Source organism: Mobula birostris, chromosome 8 (genome assembly GCF_030028105.1).
Source record: "Mobula birostris isolate sMobBir1 chromosome 8, sMobBir1.hap1, whole genome shotgun sequence".
Lineage (NCBI taxonomy): Eukaryota > Metazoa > Chordata > Chondrichthyes > Myliobatiformes > Myliobatidae > Mobula > Mobula birostris.
This window is the reverse complement of record NC_092377.1, coordinates 157,636,043-157,659,155: the sequence shown is the minus strand read 5'-3', so window position 1 is coordinate 157,659,155 and position 23,113 is coordinate 157,636,043.

The window sequence follows — 23,113 nt, the reverse complement described above, 5'->3', positions numbered from 1 at the left end:
ATAAAAAACAGGGCTTGCTCGTGAGAGGAAACTAAAACGGAGCAAGCAGGGATGGAAGGAGAATCTCAAAAATCAAAAGCTACTGGTATTACAATACCTTTACACTCCTGTGCGTAAGGAACTTTTGAGCCGATTGATATAATCAGCTGGCAATGAGTATATGTCGTCTCTGTGTACACTACAGCACCAATTGTAAGGCTGGACGTAAATAAGGCACCATGGCAGCGTAATACCTTTACAGCGTCAGAGAATTGGGTTCAATTCCCGCTGCTATCTGTAAGCTTGTGCGATCTCCTCGGGACTGGGTGGGTTTCCTCCGTGTGCTCCAGATTCCTCCTACAGTCCAGAGACCTATGGGTTAGTAGGATAATTGGTCACATGGCCAGAAGCTGTACCTGCAAATAAATAAATAAATAAAAGTGCTGGAGGAGATCAGCAGGTCAGGGAGTATCTGTGGGAAGGAATACACAGCCAATGTTTCAGGCCAAGACACGTCATCGGTTCTCATGAAGGGTCTTGGTCTAAAATGCAGCTGTTTATTCCTTTCTATAGATGCTGCCTGACCTGCTGAGTTCCTCCAGCATGTTGTGGATGTTACTCTGGATTTCCAGCATATGCAGAGTCTCTTGTGTTAACAAATAAATGCCTATTTTGCTGCCGCGAAACAGCAAAGTTTACCTCGTTCGAAGTCGGTGATAAATAAATCTGATTCTGATGTCACAGTCTCGATTGGGATTGAGTGACAAACGGCAGCAAACAGTTTAGTATTGACTGCTGAAGGGTGACCGCGTTTTAAAGATGGCACCTTGTTAGGCACCGATTCTTGAGTTGGACTGCTCTCTGGGTGGTACCAATGGTCACTGGAGGGTTCCTTCAGCATGGGCATGATGGGCTGAAGAGGTTGTTTCTGTGCTGCATGACTCAGTGACCTTGCTGACTGGAGCCAGTCTGGAGAGAGCTGGGCATAAACAGCTTTTTTTATTCTGAGCTCCTAAATCTCTTCTGTTCCTCACCCACGATGACACACGAGGAACCCAGACCACACAGCGTCAAATGCCTTTCTGCTTCCCCATCTGATCCTTCTCTCTTCGTAATCTACAAACTCAGTCCTCACGAATTCTCATAGAAAGTGTTTGAGCCTTCACCCACTTGGACAGGAGACTGATTTCAACGACCCTGCCTCCTAGTAGCAGCCCCTCAGTACTGCAACAGCCAGCCAAACCCACAGGTTGGGATTTGACCTGAACCAACTGAAATTAACAATTACCTTACCGCCGGGATTTGTAAGAAGGTCGACTACCAGTGGTGAGCCAGGGCGTGTGAAGAGGCAAGCAAATCTAAACCAGAATCAGGTTTATTATCTCTGACAATTGTGAAATCTGTTGTTTTGTGGCGACAGTACAGTGCAGTGGTGAGAATAGTGAGGTAGTTAGTGTTAGTGCGGCGGTGGGGTGGAAATCTGTCTCTACCAAAGGAGGTGCGAGGTGCTCCTTTCCTCTGCTAGCCTTGACAAAGGTGTAGCACCAGCTTAGCTCCCCCGCCGCCACCCCGATCAGGGTCACATGAAGCCATGGGAGCAGGTGGTGGATGGTCGTACAAGCAGCTGGTGCATATCACAAGTCCTGGTTATGCGACCACTGACGCCAGGCAGACAATCTCTGAAGAGTATCGATAATGGCTAGGGTCATCTGTCTTGTAAGGACACTGCCCAGGAGGCGGTAATGGCAATCCACTTCTGTAGAAAAATTTGCCAAGAACAATCATGGTCGTGGAACGACCATGGTCACCTCCGTCATATGACATGGCACATAGCGAATGTTAATGGGTTCTTGGACCATTCCAAAATCTGAAGGTCGTTCCTAAAACATTGAGTGTTTTCAGCTCCTGTACCTTCTCTCTGCTGTTAGTAATGAGAAGAGGGCATGTCCTGGTGGGGGCGGGGGGAGATCCTTAATGATGGATGCTGCCTTGTTGGGGTATTTTGTCCTTGATGCTGGGGAAGCTTGTGCCTATGATGGAGCTGGCTGAGATTACAGCCTTTTTACGATCCTGTGCAGTGGTCCCTCCACACCAGATGGTGAAGCAACCCATCAGAATGCTCTCTATGGTACACCTTTGGAATCTTTGGTGACATACGTATGTAATGAGCTCTTCAGCCCTGAGCAGGGACCAGAAGATTGGTGGGCTCCAAGGTTCTTAGAGCACCTGAACTGGTCAATTGTTGTTTAACGACAGTCGTTAATTGCTTTGATTTCCTTGTGTTTTTCTTGAGTGACTTGTGCTTTGTAACGTGGTCTCCTGGTGCTTTCTGCTTAAATTTGTTAAGTTTATTTTGATAGGCTTGGGGTTTATTATTTAAGCAGATGCCTGATTAACGATAATCCCGGGGTCCTAGTTTTGAGAATATTACTTCTCGTGGAGTCACTAGGCTGAGTCACCGATGTTCTTTTGGAATTATTATGAATAAACTCCAGACGCTGTCTCTACATTGAAGTCGTCTTTCCCCTGCACTTGGGTTCTGACATTGCCAGCACACATTGTAACAACATATACACCGATTGTAAGATTTTCCTGAGAATTACTACTCTATTTAGTGACTAGTAAATAAGGCAGGCTCAGTCCAGTTCACAGGGACTTTTGAATAGGGTTACTTGCAGGAATGGAAATTCTGTCTGCACCTTTATTCACTGTTCCAAGACTACTGTGGTTTATTACGGTGGCTTTACACTGGTAGCATAATTACCTCTGAGTCAGAAAATGCTGGGATCAATTTCCACTCTGGACAAAAATCAAGATGACTCTTATGTGCATCTTTTCAAGGAACAGCTTCCTCCCCTCTGCCATTAGGCATCTGAATTGTCCATGAGCACTACCTCATCATTTCTCTTTACACGATCTATTTACTTTATTTCTTAATGTAACTGACAGTAATTTTTATGTCCTCAAAACTCAAAGTAAATTTTATTATCAAAGCACATATACGTCACCATATACAACCCTGAGATTCATTTTCCTGTGGGTATACTCAGCAATTCTATAGAATAGAAAACTACCGCAGCATCAATGAAAGATCAACCAGGGTGCGGAAAACAACAAACTGAGCAAATGCATATATAAATAAATAGCAATAAATAATGAGAACATGAGATAATGAGATAAAGAGTCCTTGAAAGTGAGATCATTGGTTGTAGGAACATTTCAATGATGGGGCAAGTGAGTGTAGTTACCTCCTTCTAGTCAAGACTTGATGGTTGAGGAGTAGTAACTGTTCTTGAACCTGGTGGTGCAAGTCCTAAGGCTCTTGTACCTTCTACCTGTTGGCAACATTGAGAACAGAGCATGACTTGAATGGTGGGGGTCTCTGATGATGGATGCTGCTTTCCTACGACAGCGTTTCATGTCGATGTGCGCAATGGTTGGGAGAGCTTGGACTATATCACTGCCACCAAGCCACAAATTTCATGACATATGTCAGTGATAATAAGCCCAATTCTGATTCTGAGACGGAATCTGTCTGATGAACCCCAATCGCTCACTCAGTTGAATAGCTGGAGGCTGGAGACTGGGGTCAGGGGACTGTGTGTGTGTGTGGGTGGGAGGGAGGAACGGGGCTTTTTTTTTCCCTTCTCTGTTCTGTTTTATTGTGTTTTGTGTGGTTCTGCTGAGCATTTTGGACACATCTCGTTGGCACTTGAATGTGTGGCGACACCTTCAGGCTTGCCCCGCGTGCGTTGAGTGTTAACGCAAACGACATAGTTCACCGTATGTTTTAGAACATAGAAAAAAGGACAGACCCTTTGGCCCCAATGTTGTGCCGAACCTATTAAAGTAGTAATCAAATGGTCAACTAAACTAATCCCTTCTGCCTACACAATGTCCATAATGTTATGTTTTGTTACTTCAAAACATTAAATTAATTCAAATAAACCCACAAGAGCCTGAAGCTACAGGTGTAGTTCCAATTTACTTCAAGCGAGGCACATTCATATTACTTGGTAGCATGATGATGTATGCAATTAATGTATTTTACATGCAACCTGTAATTAATTATTTAAACAAACAAAAATGCTTTAACAACCAACATATATACAAGATTACTCAAGGATAACTGAAATATTAAATTCAGAACACATAACCTTCTGTTTCCCTCACATGCATGTGCCTATCTAAATGTCTCTTAAAATCCTCTAATATATCTGCCTGTACCACCACCCCAGGCAGTGTATTCCAGGCACCCACCACTCTCCGTGTAAAATACTTGTCCCTCACATCTCCTCTGAACTACCCCCTTTCACTTTTAATGCACGGTGTACCTGATAAATAAACTTGAATCTTGAATCTTGATCGGTGCAGTCTGTTTATTGGACTTGTGTTTAGAGGATTCTGCAGTTCATGTTATATGTGCTTCTTGTTTCTGGTTACTCTTTTTTTGTTGCTGTTTTGTGTGATTTTGATCGGGGCACTTCAAAGTGGATTGGCTCTGCGGTGTAGAGTCAACGAATGACACAGCGCTAAATTGAACTGAAATGAACTACGTGTTTCAAAGACTTTGTAGTTTGATGTTAAAAATTCTGTGTGTTATTCACTCATATTTTGCTGTTTGCATGATTTGTTGTCTTTTTGTGCATTGGGTGTTTGATGCTCTCTTTGAACAGGTTCTATATTGTTTCTTTGTTTCATGGCTGCCCGCAGGAAGATGAAACGCAGGATTGTAGACTGCATATACACTTTGATAATAAATGCATTTTGAATCTTTGAATCTTGTTTCATACCAGCATTTTGAAGATGCAGTATTTTGCCTGATTTGGCCAAAATTTATTCCATGAATAGCTATCATGCTGTTTACAACAAACCCCCACATTTCCCTGAAAGTGGCTGAACAAGTTGAAACAACAGTAAAAAGGCATAGAGCATGCTTGCCTTTATTAGTTGAGGCACTGAATTCAAAAGTCAGAAAGTTCATAAAGCTCTGCAGCTAGAGCAGGGATGGCCAACCTATGGCGCATGCGCCAAAGGTGGCGCATTGGATGATTCGGAGTGGCACATTGCACCCCAGTGATAATAATAAAAAAGTAAGCCTACTCATGCAAAAAGAATTAACCAAAAAACGATTTGGAGAGAAAAAAATCTCTAACAGGCATTCAAGTAACTTAGAGCTAGAAATGGGTTTTACTGAGAATAAATCTAAAACTTAGCAATTATTTTTAGCGATTTTATTATTTTGTGCACATCTTTTGGCAAATGTTATCTTCTTTCACATTAATCTGTTTTCAATTAAAAATATGTTCAATGAGTCAAACTAGGAAAGAAGGACTTTTGTTGTGCAGTTGTTCCGTAACTGTTCGATACACGTTTGATACTTGTTTGATCCTGAGGTGCCAGCCGTCTGCACCAGCGGTGCGTCGCGGGTTTTTGCCAGTCAGTTTACGATTGACACTCGTGCGCTACGAAGTTGTGCTTTGTTCATCCTTTGTGAACATTTGCAGTTTTGTACCTTTCCGAAAATTAAGCCTTGTTTTTACATTCAGTTGCCCATCACAGTGCAAAAGAACATGAGCAAAAGAAAAGCAGAAAGTGATAGTAAGCGTGTATTCAATGAACAGTGGGAAAATGAGTTCTTATTTATAGCGGATCCGTCAGGAAAACCGTTGTGCATTATTTGTGAAAACATTTTCTCACATAATAGAAGACATGATCTTAATAGAGACTATAAAACACAACATCAGACTGAAATAGAAGGAAAACTGAAGCTAGAGCTTGGGTCTGAGTTACGGAAAGAATATGTGATTAAGAAAAGGGAAGAAATCAAAAGAAGACAAAATATATTTGTTAAAAGAAGTCTCATTAAGGTAAGTAATGTTTATTTTGTTTTTATATTAAATCAATTCTTCTTCTTTCTTCTTCGGTTGTCCATCGAAATCCGATGACGACGTCCACTCCTTTAACAGTGAGATCTTTGATGACTATCATGTGAAAATGCTAAATATGTCTATACTAACATATTTTTACAAGAATTGAATGGGGGTACGAGAGTTGTATGGCGCATCTGAACTCGTGTGTGAAAAAATTGATGCATGGAATGTAAAAGGTTGGCCACCCTTGGTCTAGAGTATTGTATTCAGTTCTGGTCACCCCATTATAGGAGGAATATTGAGACTATACAGAGGGTGCAGGACTGCTTTACCAGGATGCTGCTTGGTTTAGAGAGCTACAAGGAGAGGTTGGACAAATTACGGCCATTCTCTCCGGAGCACTGGAGGCTGAGAGAAGTTCTTAAAGTTATGAGAGGCATAGAGTGGACATCCAACATCTTCTACCCAGGACTGAAATCTCTAATACTAGAGAGCATGCATTCATGGTGGGGGCAGCGGGGGGGTTTAAATTCAAAGTAAAGGTGTGGACAAATATTATACACGGAGAGAGGTGAGGTCTGAAATGCACTGCCAGGACGGTAGTGGATGCAAATAAAATAGAGGCTCTTAGATAGGCGTATCAATATGCAGAGAATGGATATGGACTCACGTAAGCAGTATAGTCTAGTTTAGTAGATTTTAATTACCCAGCACAACATTGTGAGCAGAAGGTGCCGCTCCTGAGTTGTTCTACATTCTGTGTAATTATCGTTGCTTGTAGATTCCTATGCTGTAACAGTGACTACACCTCTGAAATATTTAATTGGATAGATGGTGCTATGTGATATCGTGAAAGGGATGAGAAAGGGCAGAATCAGGTTTAGTATCACCAGTAAATGTGAAATTTGTTAACTTTGCCGCAGCAGTACAATAATAAATATAGGGAAAAAATTGAATTACAGTAATTTTATATATATGTATGCCTAATTAAATAGTTAAGTTAAAGTAGTAAAATTAGTAAAAAAAAAACAGAAATAAATAAAAAAGTAGTGAGGTGGTGTTCACAGGTTCAGCGTCCATTTAGAAATCGGATGGCAGAGGGGAAGAAGATGCTCCTGAATTGCTGAGTGTGTGTCTTCAGGCTTCTGTACCTGCTTCCTGATGGTAACAATGATAGGGGTGTTACATAATACAAATCTACTTTTATTTACGGTTCTTTAAGGTTGTTGTAGCTGGGGGCGGTCGTGGGGATGTGTTCCCGCTATCTATTAAATGCTCCCAGTGGGGTGCAGTTCAAGTAGCCTCTGACAACCAAATCCAGCTCCTGGCCTTGTGTGTGACTTAGCCCAGTAGAACAGTTTCTACTGACAGGAGAAGCCACAAAGGTGGGTTTCTAGGTAACAGTTTGCTCTCCATATTGTACCGCCCTGACTTGCGTGCCTAGACAGCTAGGACTCAACATCCATGGTCGACCCCGACTGACGGAGGCTTCAACCAAATTTTATTTACAGTTACTCCCAAGAACAATGTGGACACTGGGCATCAAACTGCATCGGTGATGAGACTGAGAGAGTAAAATTGAACAAGGAGAAGATGACATAACCTGTTTAATGCTTTTCTCACTGCTCTGCTCTCTCTTCACCCATGACTATGTGGCTGGGCATAGTTCAAATGGCATCTATAAGGTTGCTGTTTATACAACTGTTGTTGGTAGAATCTGAGATAGTGGTGAAGGGGTGTATGGGAGCGAGATACACTAACTAGTTGAGTGATGTCATAGCAACAACTTTACACTTAACTTTAGTAAGATCGAAGAGCTGATCGTGAAATTCAGAAAGGTTAATAAAAAGGAACACGAGCCAATCCTCATAGAGGAATCAGAAGTGGAGAGGGTGCGCAATTTCAAGTCCATGGGTGTCAATATCTCGGAGGATCTAACCTGGTCCCAGCATATCGATGTAGCTACAAAGAAGGGAAGACAGTGGCTGTATCTCATTAGGAGTTAGAGGACATTTGGTTTGTCACCTAAAACACTCAAGCATACAGATGTACTGTGGAGAGTATTCTGTCTGGTATGGGGCAGGGGTGGGAGCTACTGCGTAGGATCGGAATAAGCTGCAGAGAGTTGTAAAATTAGTCAGCTCCAGCATGGTACTAGTCTCCGTAGTGTCCAAGACATCTTCAAGGAGCGATGCCTTAGGAAGGTGGTATCCATCATTAAGGACCCCCATCACCCAGGACATGCCCTGTTCTCATCACTACCATCAAGGAGGAGGTACAGGAGCCTGAAGGCACACACTTAGCGATTCAGGAACAGCTTCTTCCCCTCTGCCATCTGATTTCTAAATGGCCATTGAACACGTGAACACTAATTCAATACTTTTTTAAAATTTCTGTCTTTGCACTACTTATTTTAACTGAACTATTCAATGTACATATATAAAACTCTGGTTAGGCCACACTTGGAGTACTGTGTCCAGTTCTGGTCGCCTCACTAGAGGAAGGATGTGGAAGCATTGGAAAGGGTACAGAGGAGATTTACCAGGATGCTGCCTGGTTTAGAGAGTATGCATTATGATCAGAGATTAAGGGAGCTAGGGCTTTACTCTTTGGAGAGAAGGAGGATGAGAGGAGACGTGATAGAGGTGTACAAGATATTAAGAGGAATAGATTGGGTGGATAGCCAGCGCCTCTTCCCCAGGGCACCACTGCTCAATACAAGAGAACATGGCTTTAAGGTAAGGGGTGGGAAGTTCAAGGGGGATATTAGAGGAAGGTTTTTTACTCAGAGAGTGGCTGGTGCGTGGAATGCACTGCCTGAGTCAGTGGTGGAGGCAGATACACTAGTGAAGTTTAAGAGACTACTAGACAGGTATATGGAGGAATTTAAGGTGGGGGGTTTTATGGGAGGCAGGGTTTGAGGGTCGGCACAACATTGTGGGCCGAAGGGCCTGTAATGTGCTGTACTATTCTATGTTCTATTACTGCAGTTCAGATTTTTTCTATTTTATCATGTATTGCAATGTATTGCTACCACAAAGTTAACAAACTTCACGACATATGCTAGTGATATTAAATCCGATTCTGATTTGGATTATGACGATTGCAAACAGGTTAATGATCTGCTACGCAGTGTTGGATACAAAATGCAGGTTAGTAACTCATCCTAGACAGCACAGAGGTAGACTGAATGCCTCTCTGTCTTTCAGAGGTCTCTATCTAACCCCCTAAGGAGTTGAAAATCTTTTTGGTACAAGGAAGATGTAAAAATACACTTTTTTTAAAGAGCTCCAACACAGTCACTGCTGGGAATTAATTCTCCTTTTCACTTATGGATGCAGCATCACTAGACCTGACGCCTGCTTTAAGTATGATCGTCATCATTATGTGCCATGTCGTATGACATCATCATTGTGTGCCATGTTGTATGACATCATCACTATGTGCCGTGTCATATGACATGGCCTTTCCATGCCCATAGTTGTTCTTGCCAAATTTTTCTACAGAAGTGGTTTGCCATTGCTTTCTTCTGGGCAGTGTCTTTGCAAGACGGGTGACCCCAGCCATTATCAATATCCTTCCGGGATTGTCTGTCTGACATCAGTGGTCACATAACCAGAACTTGTGATACGGTCCGGCTGCTCGTACGACCAACTACCACCTGCTTCCCCGGCTTCACATGACCCTGATCAGGGGGTTAAGCAGTGCTACACCTTGCCCAATGGCTTACCGGCAGGCTATTGGAGGGAAGGAACATTTTACACCTCCTTTGGTAGAGACCTATCTCCACCCTGCTTTAAGTACATGGAGGATAAATGCAAAGTTCAGTCAACAGTTAAATAATCCCCATAACCCAAAAGGTTTAGGATTGTTTTATGTTCTTTTGCCTGACATCTGATATTATTAAAAAAAAACTTCTAACATTTGGAATTAAGACCTAACTCAGTGCTTTGACTTTCTGGAAATGTCTCCTGCCATCAGGGGATAACATCCAAGTTACAAAGTCTGGTGCAGAGGACAGGGCTGCCTCCTGACAGCTTCAGTGACCTGGGTCCAATGCTGATCTCTGGTAGTGTTCCGATGAAATTCACACAGTCTCCCTGTGCTACGTGAGCTTTCCCTGGCAGATTTGGTTTCCTCGCACATCCTAAAAATAGATAGATAGATATACTTCATTAATCCCGAGGGAAATTTGGTTTCGTTGGGTAGGTTGCTAGGGTTCAGAGAAGGTTCTCTAGAACGATCCCAGGAATGAAAGGGTTAAAGCATGAGGCGCATTTGATGGCTCCCTGCCTCAACTTGCCGGAGTTTAGAAGAATGAGGGAGAACCTCACTGAAATCTTTTGAATATTGAAATGCCACGATATGGTGGATGTGGAGAGGATTGAGGAGGAATTTTTTTTTAAACCGGGGGGCATGGATCTGTGGAATTCATTACCACAGATGGCTGTGGAGGCCAAGTTATTAGGTACATTAAAAGTGGAGGTTGATAGGTTCTTGATTGATGTGGGTGTCTAAGGTTACAGGGAGAAGGCAAAAGAAGAGATTGAGAGGGATAATAAATCAGCCATGATGGAATGGCAGAGCCGAGTCGATGGGCTGAATGGCCTAATTCTGCCCCTATGTCACAGACTCTGTATTGGCCGCTGTACGTTGTCCCAAGTGTGAAAGGCGAGTGGTAGAACCCGTAGGGGGAAGGTGAGAGTGTGGAGAGAGTTAATACATACACTCTGTGGCCACTTGATCAGGTACAGTGATGGAACCAGTGTGGTCTTCTGCTACCCTAGCCCATCCACTTCAAGGTTCCATGTGTTGTGTGTTCAGAGATGCTCTTTGCTGTGGTTATTCGTGTAACTGTTGCCTTCAACCTGCCCATTCTTCTCTCTGACCTTTCTCATTAACAGGGCGTTTTCCAGCACAGAACTGCGGCCTTTTGTCTCTCTTCCTCAGCCCATCACTCCTTCTGGGACGTAGGCTGCCCACAACGGGTTGCCAGAGTCCTCTGTCCTGGGCCGATAGAAGGCTGATCAATCCTGTGGCTTCCCCTTTCACCACACCGCCACATTGGCAGAGATCCTTCCTCTCCCAGGGATGAGGGCTTCGGAGCTCCTGTTGGCATTTCAGTTTTTACAGGATGGGTTTGCCAACCCCAAGCCCAACCTTCCTCACTTTGCAGCTGGGCTTTGGACTGTCCCTGGCAGAGCTGAACTGCGCTCCCTGGATGTTTTTGTTTGTTATTTTTTTAGCACCTTTTGCATTAACAAACAGGCGTAGGTAATAAAGTGACCATTGAGTGTAGGACTAACACAGGATTAACGTAAGATGGGTGTCTTATTGTCACCATTGATTCAATGGGTAACAAATGTTCCCATTGTTATATCTCTCTATGTCTTGTCTCTGAGACTTCAGTTCATAGAAACTGAATGCATTTCACCCAAACAAGATACCACAGAATTTCTTTATGATTTCATAACTTCCCCTCTATTCTCTTTGTGGTTCTGGTTTATGACCATTGTGTCTTCATGTGTATAATCCTGATTTGAAAATGGCTCCAGTTTCACTTCCCTCTTCCCTCCAGAAAGCCAACCTTAATAAAATTGTGCATCAAGAGACAGTGTCCAAGCTACTTTTGAAGACATTAGAGATCATGACACGACCTGGTAAAATGGTGCTCATGGTCCATTGAACCCTTGATGCGTTTTCCAGCTTTGCAAACAAAGATTTGCAACTTTTTCAGTCAGACATCTGCAGAAAGTGTTGTGTGAGACGTTTGACTGCAAAATTAAATCTGACGAATGCATGTAACCGCAGAACATTTTTTCATCCGTTCTATGCAGGGAATTGTAATCCTGCCCCAGTCTTAAAGGAGATGGTTTTTCCTCTTGTTTGTGCTGGCAGTACAACTCCTGGTGTTCAAATTTCTTTTGCTCAGGTGAAGTGAGTTTGGTGGAGGGGTGGAGATATGCATCTAGCAAAGGAAGTGTAAGGCTTCCCTCCACTAGCCTGCAGGTCACCCTTGGGCAAGGTGTAGCACCTGCTTAGCACCCCGCCCCCCCCCCCCCCCCCCCACGATCAGGGTCACATGAAGCCACGGGAGCAGGTGGTGGACGGTCGCCTGAGCAGCCAGTGCATATCACAAGTCCTGGTTATGCGACCACTGACGCCAGGCAGACGATCTCTGAAGAGTAACAATAATGGCTGGGGTCACCCATCTTGTAAAGACACTGCCTAGAAGATGGCAATGGCAAACCACATCTGTAGAAAGATTTGCCAAGAACAATAATGGTCATGGAAAGAACATGATCGCCTACGTCATGCGATACGGCACATAATGAACGAACCTCTCATGTTAGCCATTTCTGCCCTGTCCACTCTATGCCTCTTATCGTCAAGTACACCTCTCTCAAGTTTCCCCTTATCCTCCTTGGTTCCAAAGAGAAAAGCTCCAGCTTGCTCAACCTGTCCTCATAAGATATGTTCTCATAAGATATAAGCTAGGCAGCATCCTGGAAGGATACAGAACCCTTCAGACACTTGAAGAGGTAAAAACAGAGCTGGTTTGGCTGGGGTGCTTCAAAACATGGGCCAGATGTGGTCACCTATTCAGGGCAGAAATTAGACTTATTTTTTACCCAAAGTTTGTTGAATCTTTAGAATTCACTATCCAAAATGGCTGTAATCGAACCAATATTAACACAATTTTAAGTTTTTTTATTCTATTGTGTATGGAGGAGTGAAGCCAGTGTTGTGCTCGCATTTTGATTGGCCTGAGCCGCTCATGGATAATTTATCAGTTCATATCTCTAGATCCCCTTAGCCTTTAGTCTCCCTGGCGTCCAGGAAATCTTCAAGGAGCGATGCCTCAAAAAGGCATCCATCGTTAAGGACCCCCATCACCCAGGACATACCCTCTTCTCATTGCTACCATCAGGGAGGAGGTACAGGAATCTGATGGCACACACTCAACAATTCAAGAACAACTTCTTCTCCTCTGCCATCTGATTTCAGGGTGCACATTGAGCCCATGAACACTCCATCCCTACATCTTCTGCCCTTTTTGTGCTACTTATTAAGGAAATAATTGGGAAGATGTGTAGCTCAGGTGGTTGGTGGTTGGGTTGAGTTGTTCTCCGATCTCGGCCATTTATTTGCAAACATCTCATCACCGTGTGAAGAGACATCACCGGTCTGCTTTTCATTGTAGTGTGTCCTCAGAATGCTTGGCATTTATAGACTTTTCAATCAGCTGATTAGACGTCATTCCGGAAACTCAGTTGTGATAGGAGGTGGAAATCTTGTTGCTGATTGGCTGTGTGGTGAACTTCACGCATTGTGGTCTGGAATTTTGCCCGCATCGGCTCATAAATAGGATCGGGGCCTACGTATTTGTTTACAGAATTGTTTGTGGAAAACCATGCTTCCAGGAATTCTCTTGCATGCTGCGCGTTCGCTTGCCCCATGACTTTCACGGACGCCCAGTTGAATTTGGGCCCCTCTCGATCTTCATGGGTAGAGACCAGGGAGAGTTGGTCATGTCACTTTACAACCAGCTGATGTTCATGATCCACAAAGATCACTACACGACCAATCAACAATGAGATTCCCCCCCCCCACCTCCCCCACATCAGATTTGAGTTTCCGGAATGGCGTTGAATCAGATTATTGAAAAGTCTATAAAGGCCAAGCATTTGGAGGACACACCACAGTCAACAGCACACTGAAGATGTCTCCTCGTATGGTGACAAAATGTTTGCAAACAAATTGCCAAGATCAGAGAACAACTCAACCAATCGCTACATATTTAATTTAACTTTTTCAATATATATATATATATATATATTTCTTACAGTAATTTATAGTTTTTGTTATTAATGCAATGTACTGCTGCTGCATAACAACAAATTTCACAACATATGCCAGTGATATTAAACCTGGATCTGATTCGGATTTTTACTGCCTTCTTCTTTTCTTATACCTCAGGCTGAAATCAAGTGCTTCACACTGATCTATAGTCAAAGATTAATTGACGATTGCTTGCTTATTCTCCAAATCTATTGAAATCGTCCTGCAGTTTGTTGCGGAGGACTGCAAGGCGACAGATATGGGCCATTATGCCCATATTGGTTAATCGTCTCGTTCGTTCGTGAGTTTTTTCTTGAAAGCAGTGACAGATCTTTTATGAAAAGCACATTTCCATTTTATGATCCCTGAAATGGTAATAAAATTACTTTTACGACTGTGCACTCTCATGTCAGTATTTTTGTTACTAACCGGGGTAATTTGCACTGAGGTGTTGCTGTTAATATGTGGCAGGAAGCCCCATCTGCTTCAACACTGACTGCACACCGTATCTTCAGACCGGGCGACAGACGCTCAAGACAGTTTTGGTTGCCCTGTTGTAGGAAAGACATCATTAAACTGGAAAGAGTGCAGAGAAGATTTATGAGAATGCTACCAGGGCTTGAGCCCCTGAGGAACAAGGAGAGGCTGGGCAACTTTAGCACTTTATCCCTTTTTAGAGATACACAGTAACAGCCCTCATGGCCCAATGAGCCCATGCCACCCACTTACACCCAGGCAACCGATTAACCTACGAACCCATTTGTCTTTGGAATGTGAGGGGGAAACCAACACGGTCATGGAAAGAACGTACAAACTCTTACAGACAGTGGCGGAATTGAAACTGGTTCTTTGACACCATGATCGTGTTCAAAGATTCATAGTACATATATTATCACGCTATGTATGCAGTATACAACCCTGAGATTTGTCTTCCCACAAGACAGCCGTGAAACAAAGAAAACCCTGGATCCCGTTCAGAGAAAAACATCAGTCCCCCCCCAACGCAGAAAAAAACCCACTACGTTACCGTGCCAACCCAAAGTCTATTACCTGGAATGTAGGAGGTTGAGGGGTGACCTTATAGAGGTGTATAAAGTCATGAGGGGTAAAGATAGTGTGATTGATTATGCTCAGTCTCTTTTCCAACTAGAGGGTATACGTTTAAGGTGAGAGGTAAAAGATTTAAGAGAGACTTGAGGGGGCAACCTCTCATACAGTTGGTGGTGTTTCTTGGAATGAGGAAATAGTTGAGGCAGGTACAATAACAACTTTTAAAAGACATTTGGATAGGTACATGGTTTAGAGCAGGGGTACCCAACCTGGGGTTCACAGATCCCTTGCTTAATGTTAGGAGTCCATGGCATAAAAAAGATTGGGAACCCCTGGTTTACAGGGATATGGGTCAAACGCAGGGAAGTGAGACTATCTTGGTGGGTACCATGCTTAGCATGGGCAAGTTGCATCAAAAGGCCAGTTTCCCAGCTGTGTGACTCTATGAGTCAAAGGGGCACCAAACACGAATCATTCTTCTAATTTTGAGCTTCAAAATTCAAAGTATATTTATTATCAAAGTATGTATACATGATACAACCTTGAGATTAATCTCCTTACAGGCAGCTGCAAAACAAAGAAATCCAAAAGGACCCTTTAAAAAAAAAGACCGTCAAACACCCAATATTCAGAGAGAGAGAGAGAGAGAGAAACAAATCGTACAAACATAAAAGCAAGGAAAAATTGTTCAGAACTGAAGTCCATGAAAGAGAGTCTTTTCACAGCCTCACTTCAGCGCAGAGCTGAGTAAATGTCGTTGGTCAGTGAGCTGAAACGTCCCGTCCCTTGCCTCACACCTCTACACACTGACCTTTCCAATTCAGCCCGGCACTTAAATTGTCCTCCAAACATCGGATCGTGTTGCCTTGATTCACTCTGGGGCCTGGACCCTGCAGCCTCAATTCGGCCTGTACCTAACTTTTCTAATTTGGCCTGGCGCTTAAATGATTCCTCTCTATGAGCATCATTCACTTGTTGCTCTTGAGTTGCCCTCCTGAGGTGCACTCTGTTGCTGAGAGTTGTCCATTGTTCTATCATCTCCTTCATTCTTTCACAGGGCCTCAGTACTGTGCAGACCTCAGCTTTAGCTTCCTGCTACCCCTGTGAACTGTCATCTCACTATTACTTTATGTTTTTATTATACGTTTTTTATTCTGTCCTGGTCATGGTCTTACATATCTGTTCTGGTCCAATCGCATAGCTATTTGGATCAAAAACGTGCATCAGTGCCTCTCCTTCCTCAGGAAGCAAAAGACAATTGGTATATCCACAGCACATCTCACCAATTTTTATGGGTGGACCATAGAAAGTATTTGAGTGGTGGGGTGGAGATAAATCTCTACCACAGGAGGTATAAGACACTCCTTCCCTCCACTGGTCTGTAGATCTACCTTGGGCAAGGTGTAGCACCTGCTTAACTCCTCTCCACCACCCCCCAGATCAGGATCACATGAAACCATGGGAGCAGGTGGTGGATGGTCGTATGATCAGCTGGTGCATATCACAAGTCTTGGTTTTGTGACCACTGTTGCCCGGCAGACAATCTCTGCAGAGTATTGATAATGGCCGGGGTCACCCATCTTGTAAAGACACTACCCGGAAGAAGGCAATGGCAAACCTCTACTGTAGAAAAAATTGCGAAGATCAATCATGGTCAGAAGACCATGATTGCCCACGTCATATGACACAGCACATAATGATGATGATGATAGAAACTATCCTACTCAGGTTCATCATGGCTTTGCATAGCAACAGCTCTGCCTGATATATAAATACTATTACTTTATTTAGGACAGAGAGACTGATTTTTTAAAAATATATTCATTCAAGGAATGTGAGCTTCGTAGGCTAAGCCAACATTGATTGATTTATTTCCCTTCTTTAGCTTCCTTTGGGATGGCAGTGGTATTGTCTCCTTGAACCATTATAGTCCTTGAGATGCAGGGATTATTGCATAGAGATAAAGTGAGGAGATCCAGAGCTAGTGAAATTTACCATTTGGGGTGGCAAGGTACTGTAGTGGTTTGCGTAATGATGTTACAGTACCAGCACGGTAGTGTAATGTTTGTGTAATGCTATTACAGTGCCAGTGCAGCAATTTAATGGCTTGTGTAATGCTATTACAGTACCAGTACAGTAGTGTAACAGTTTGTGTAATGCTTTTACAGTACTAGTGTGGTAGTATAAAGGTTTGCGTAATGCTATTACAGTACCACTGCAGTAGTGTAATGGTTTGCGTAATGCCATTACAGTGCCAGTACAGTAGTGTAATGGTTTGCGTAAGGCTATTACAGTGCCAGCAACCCAGGTTCAACTGTACCACTCTCTGTAAGGAGTTTGTACGTCCTCCCTATGACTGTGTGGGTTTACCCTGGCTCCTCTGGTTTCCTCTAACATTCCCAAAGACATACAAGTTAGTGGGTTAATTGATCTCATGGGTATAATGTGGATTGGGCCGGAAGGGCCTGTTTTTCTGCCGTATCTCTAAATAAAAAAAAATATTATTAAGTGCAAGAACAAGCCTGGGAACAGATAGACAGTGTTTCTTGAATCTATGTTCATATGTTTTTATAAGGTCTACATCAGGGGTTCCCAACCTTTTTTATGCCATGGAGCCCTACCATTAACCAAGGGGTCTGTGGACACCAGGTTGGGAACCATTGCTTCAGACCAAAGCTCTCTACTTAATTTACTTCAACAGGTCCCCTTCCCATGTACTCCTGCTGATGGACCTTTGCTCTTGAGCCAAACTTCTTGAAAGTTATTGAATGCCAACATACAATATTTGGGCAGTATGGTAGTGTAGTGGTCAGCGCATCACTTTACAGCATCAGAGATCGCCATTTGGGTTCAATTCCTGCTACTGCCTGTAAAGAGTTTGTCTGTTCTCCCCGTGACCATGTGGGTTTCCTCCGGAAGCTCCAGTTTCCTCCCGCAGTCCAAAGACCTACACTTATGTTTAGAGAGTTGTGTTATGTTGGTGCTGGAAGCTTGGTGACACCTGTGGGCTGCCTCCCGTGTAATCCTTGGACTGTGCTGGTCATCGATGCAAAACGACACATTTCACGGGATGTTTCGCTGTACATGTGACAATCCTAATCTTACATATTATCAATCAATGAATTAAAGGTGAAGTGGGAGGAAGCCTTATGATTGGCAGTCTTTTGAATAGGAGTAAAAGTCAATTTACTGAAAACACAGTCTACTTAGAGAGCAGAGGCGACAAACTACAACAACTTCTACCAACAAGAACAGGATAATCCCTCAAGGGGAAAAACAAGATTATTTAGAGATACAATGCAGGTCAGGCCCTAATGAGCCACACTGCCCAGCAATACAGCCATTTCATGCAAGCCTCTCTCTTTTGTCCGTTACGCTGCTGTTGTTTACGGTAGCGATGAAGGTCCTCCATCTCTGGCAGCGCTCACGGCTTCCTTCATCGTGTCAGTAGCCTCCTCTCGGTTTTCACTACTGTCAGCCATGCAAGTCCCGGGTGGAGACTCAGGAATACCGTCACACTCAGTGTAGAAGGATTCTCCATTGCTGTTTCTGTAACAGCTTTGTTTTACCAGACAGGGTTGCTAGCCCTCTTGGAGGAAAGCTGGCCTAATTACAGGACAATTTACAATGGCCAATTAACCTCCTAACTCGTTCGTCTTTGGACCGTGGGAGGAAGCCAGAGCACCCAGAAGAAACCTGGGCAGTTCACGGGGAGAACGTAGAAACTCCATACAGATGGCACTGGAATTGAACTCCGATCTGGCGCTACAAAGCTTTGCATTTAGCACTATGCTGCCCAAATATTGTACGCTTGTAATTAATGTGCCTCCAAGAGGACCACAACCTTATCATGACTTGGAGGCTTGTGTGCCTCAATGACCCAGAAAGCTATCTCGGCTGGAGTCAGAACCTTGTGCTTGGATTCTTGACCCGGTCAAAGGTTAGAGGCCAGACTAAGAATGGTCCTCCGGTCCTCCAGGTTCGGGGGTTCAGTTCAGGGCTGGGCAAAATTTTTTAAAAATGTTATGGGAACAGCAATGAAGACTCCTTCTACATCTGAGTGTGACGGTAGTCCTGCGACTTCAACCGGGATTTGCATGACTGACAGTTGTGAAAACCAAAAGGAAGCTACTGACACGAAGAAGGAAGCCCTGAACACCACCACGACCAAGAGCCTCCAGAAGAACCATACCTACGACGCCATAGAGAAGATGGTCAGGGACAGACAGAGATGGAGAACCTTCATTGCAATTGATAATGATGATGTATTTAATGTGGGAGGAAACTGGAAAACCTGGAGGAAACCCATTTGAGCTGTTTTAGTATTTCACAAACTGCTGTGCTACTGAGGCACCCAGAATAGGATAGTTACACGCACAAAGTTAAAGTTGCTACTTAGGGATTCAAACTTTATGCTGGAGAGGAGATGTTTGGAAAATTGTCTTGTTAAACAAGATTAATGCCTGCATTACTGCAAAAGTCAATTGCAGCCACTTAAGCAGTAAAACAAAATACGCTGGGAGTTATCAGCTGGTCAGATAATTTCAATGGAGACATAAAAAAAAATGAAGATTTCAGGTTGACGACTTTTCAGCCTGACACGTTAACATTTCAGAATCAGAATCAGGTTTAATAGCACCAGCATATGTTGTGACATTTGTTGTCTTTGCAGCAGGAGTACATGCAATGCATTATGATAGAAAAAAACCATCAATTGCACTAGTATATATATATTAAATAGTTAAATTAAGTCAGTAGTGCAAAAATGGAAATGAAGATGTAGTGAGGTAGTGTTCATGGGTTCAGTGTCTATTCAAAGTCACTTTTCTCTTCAGAAACGCTGTCTGACAGCAGAATCATAATCAAGTTTAATATCACTGGCATACGTTGTGAAATTTGTTGTTACGCGGCAGCAGTACAATGCAACACATAATTATAAAATCTGAGTTACTACACACGCACACGCACACACACATGTGTGTTTGTGTGTTTTAAATTAAATAATTAATTATATAATGCAAAGAAAGTATTGAGGTAGTGTTCATGGGTTCAATGTCGCTTCAGAGTTTGGATGGGAGAGAGGAAGAAGCTGTTCCTGTATTGTTGAGTAACCTCCTGTTGCTTCTCTCTGATGGTAGCAATGAGAAGAGGGCATGATCTGGATGCTGGGGGTTCTTAGTGACGGATGCCGACTTTCTGAGGCACCGCTCCTTGAAGATGTCCTGGTTGCAAGGTTCTGTGGCATTTTGCTTTTAGAATTTCGGTGTGCATCATTCGTTTAACAGGAGAACTTTCCAGACATCTCCTCTCTGGCCTTTGGTCGACCCTGAAGTTGCAACTTTGAACAATCAACAAGCAGAGGAGAGCAGAATGGCCCCTTTATGCATGATTTTCTCGTTATGACCCAATAGTTTTTACCTGTGGAATTGTGCAAACTCTACTGTGGCTGACTGAGGATTTCAATGAACTGAAGTGTCTGGACTATATACGCATATATATTTTTGTGTGGTTGTATCTTACTGCTGTTCTTTTTGTGCTTGTTATCTTGTATATATGTGGACCAGGCCTCAAGCCTACCGATGCTCACCACTAAAATCAAGGCGAGAAGACTGCAACTAGTGGGGCATTGTCTATGCCACCCCGAGCTACCTGCCAGCCTAGTCATCATATGGGAGCCCAAGCACGGGAGGATGAACCCTGGGCGCTCTCCCAAGACTATGGTCAACACGCTCCTAGAAGACAGCGGCGCAGCTAATGTAGATGAACTGAACACACTGATGAGGGAGAGGGAGAAGTGGAGAGTCCGTCATCGTGTCTGATGCCGGCCCCCTAGGCCTGAGTCGACATAGTAGTAGTAGTAGTAGGCCTCAAGCCGCAGTGTTGCCTGAAAGAGGCATCCGAGCCGGTGTGCTCCACTGATGGCGGTGTGGTAAGGCATCCAGGCTGGAGTCGGTGTTTCCCTCCCCCCCAACCAGCGTTCACATGGCAGAAAGCTAGCTCTATTGTAGTTGATTGCAGATTGATGGAGTGAGTTTGGACTCTTTTATTGCACGACTATGATACCATTTGTGCTTGCTATCTTGTACGTGCTGTGTGTGACTGTTGATGCTGCGTTTTGCACCTTCACCCTGGAGTAAAGCTGTCATGTTTGGCTGTATTCATGGGTATTTATGTATGGCTGAATGATAATTAAACTTGAATTGAATTGTACTTAAATAATCATCGTGGTCAATTTGTATTTTAATTGAATAAAAATTAAAGAAAAAGAAAAAGACGAGGCAAATGGGGAAGCTATAATTCATAGTGACACTTCCTCATAAAAAAACACCATTTTATTTAGATTCTGTGCATTAAGTTTTGATTTCACACTCTCTACAACACTATAGTTATTTATGACTGCAAACATGGAATGTGGTTTGGGAGAGAAGCGGCAGTACTGTTCCTGTTCCAGATCCAAGTTTTTCTTGGATTGATTCCAGCCAACTTTAACCCTCATCTTCCAAAGCCCCATCCAGATTTGGAAGGAGTCAGCCATTTTGTTTGTGCAGGCGTGACCAGCAACTACTGTACATAATGAATGATTGAAACGGTCCATATTTCGAAACCTTTGCCCAGTCAAGATGAGGTAGAAACTGTTCCACTTGAGATGCCGGCCAAAGAAAACAAACAAAAGGAAAATCTTTTTCAAATTGGATACTCGTTCCTATCTGCTTGGTGGGAGCATAACTCTATGCTACAGTGCAGAACAGTAAGACAACTAAACCTCCTCAGCCTAGAAACAGTTCACAGCCAACATAAATACTAACAGATTGGGATAAATTTTTGCAGAGGGAAAATAATCAGTGGGCTACTTAGAGTGGGGTAGAAAGATAAATACGTTTATTTTGTGCAGTGTAAGACTTTCAATCAATAGTGCATAAAACCATAAGACATGGGAGTAGAATTAGGCTATTTGGCCCATTGAGTCTGCTCTGCCATTTATTATCCCTCTCAACCCCATTCCCTTGCCTTCCCCCCATAATCTTTGATGTCCAGATTAATCGAGAACCTATCAACTTCTGCTTTAAATCTACCCAATGACTTGGCTTCCATAGCTGTCGGTGGCAATGAATTCCACAGACTCACCACCCTCTGGCTAAAAAAGTACCTCCTCATCTCTGTTCTAAGGGGGTGTCCTACTATTCTGAGGCTGTGCCCTCTGGTCCTAGACTCCCTCACTATAGGAAACATCCTTTGCATATCCACTCTATCTAGGCCATTCAATATTCGGTAGGTTTCAATGGGATCCCCTCACATTCTTCTAAACTCTAGCATGTAGAGGCCCAAAGCCATCCGCTCCTCATATGTTAACCTTTTCATTCCCAGGATTATTCTCGCGAACCTCCTGTGGACCCATTCCAATGCCAGCACATCCTTTCTTAGATACGGGGCCCAAAATTGCTCATGATACCCCAAGTGCAGTCTGACTGATGCCTTATAAAGTCTCAACATCGCATCCTTGCTTTTAATTTCTAGTCCTCTCGAAACAAAGGTACACAAATTGTGATAATATTTATTCTGAGAATGATAACTGCCTGTTTTCCAAGTTTAGGCCACTGCTAGTTATTTGGATAAAGAACTAGTTGTTGGTGATGTGAATTTGTATTTTGTATATATTAACCCTTTGATTGTCAAAACAGTCCAGGTAAGCAATATTCTAGGCCAAATGTGCCTTCCTTTTCAGATGGAGATACAGGAGATTGCAGCCACTGGAATCTGGAGCAAATCTGGAAATTAGAGTTCCTGATTCAGGGTCTCAACCTGAAACGTTGACCAACCCTTTGTCCCCACAGATGCTAGATGGCCTGCTGAGTTCCTCCAACAGCTCATATTTTAGTTTTTTTTTAATTAACAGTGATAAGGAATGAGTTAAGGGTTATGGTCACAGAAGGAAAGTCAAGTCTTTCTCTGGATCCTGGAACCTGGAACCGCTTGGCACTTCCAATTTACATGTAAGAATTTAACTAATTGTTGTTTTCCTCTGTTTGACCAACTCCTCGAAGGGCTTTTGGTTGCTCACGATAGATGTGACCAGCTCATGAACGTTGATCCTGGAGATGTTATTTGAGCCAGTCTGTTGTACCTTCACCATGCCCATGTTGCCCATGAGGATGGCCAACACTGGAGGAAGTTTGGAGCTTCCAGAGGCATCTGGAGACTGAAAGCTGTTGTTGCCACAAATTCTTAGGGAAAATTTCATCCTTTGATGTACATGTGACAATTAAGCTAAACTTCGACTTTAACATTAGACTAATTACTAGCTTTACATCGCAAAAAATTGCCAAGATGTGTTACAAATCAACCTACATCCCATCCTTCTCCCTTCCATA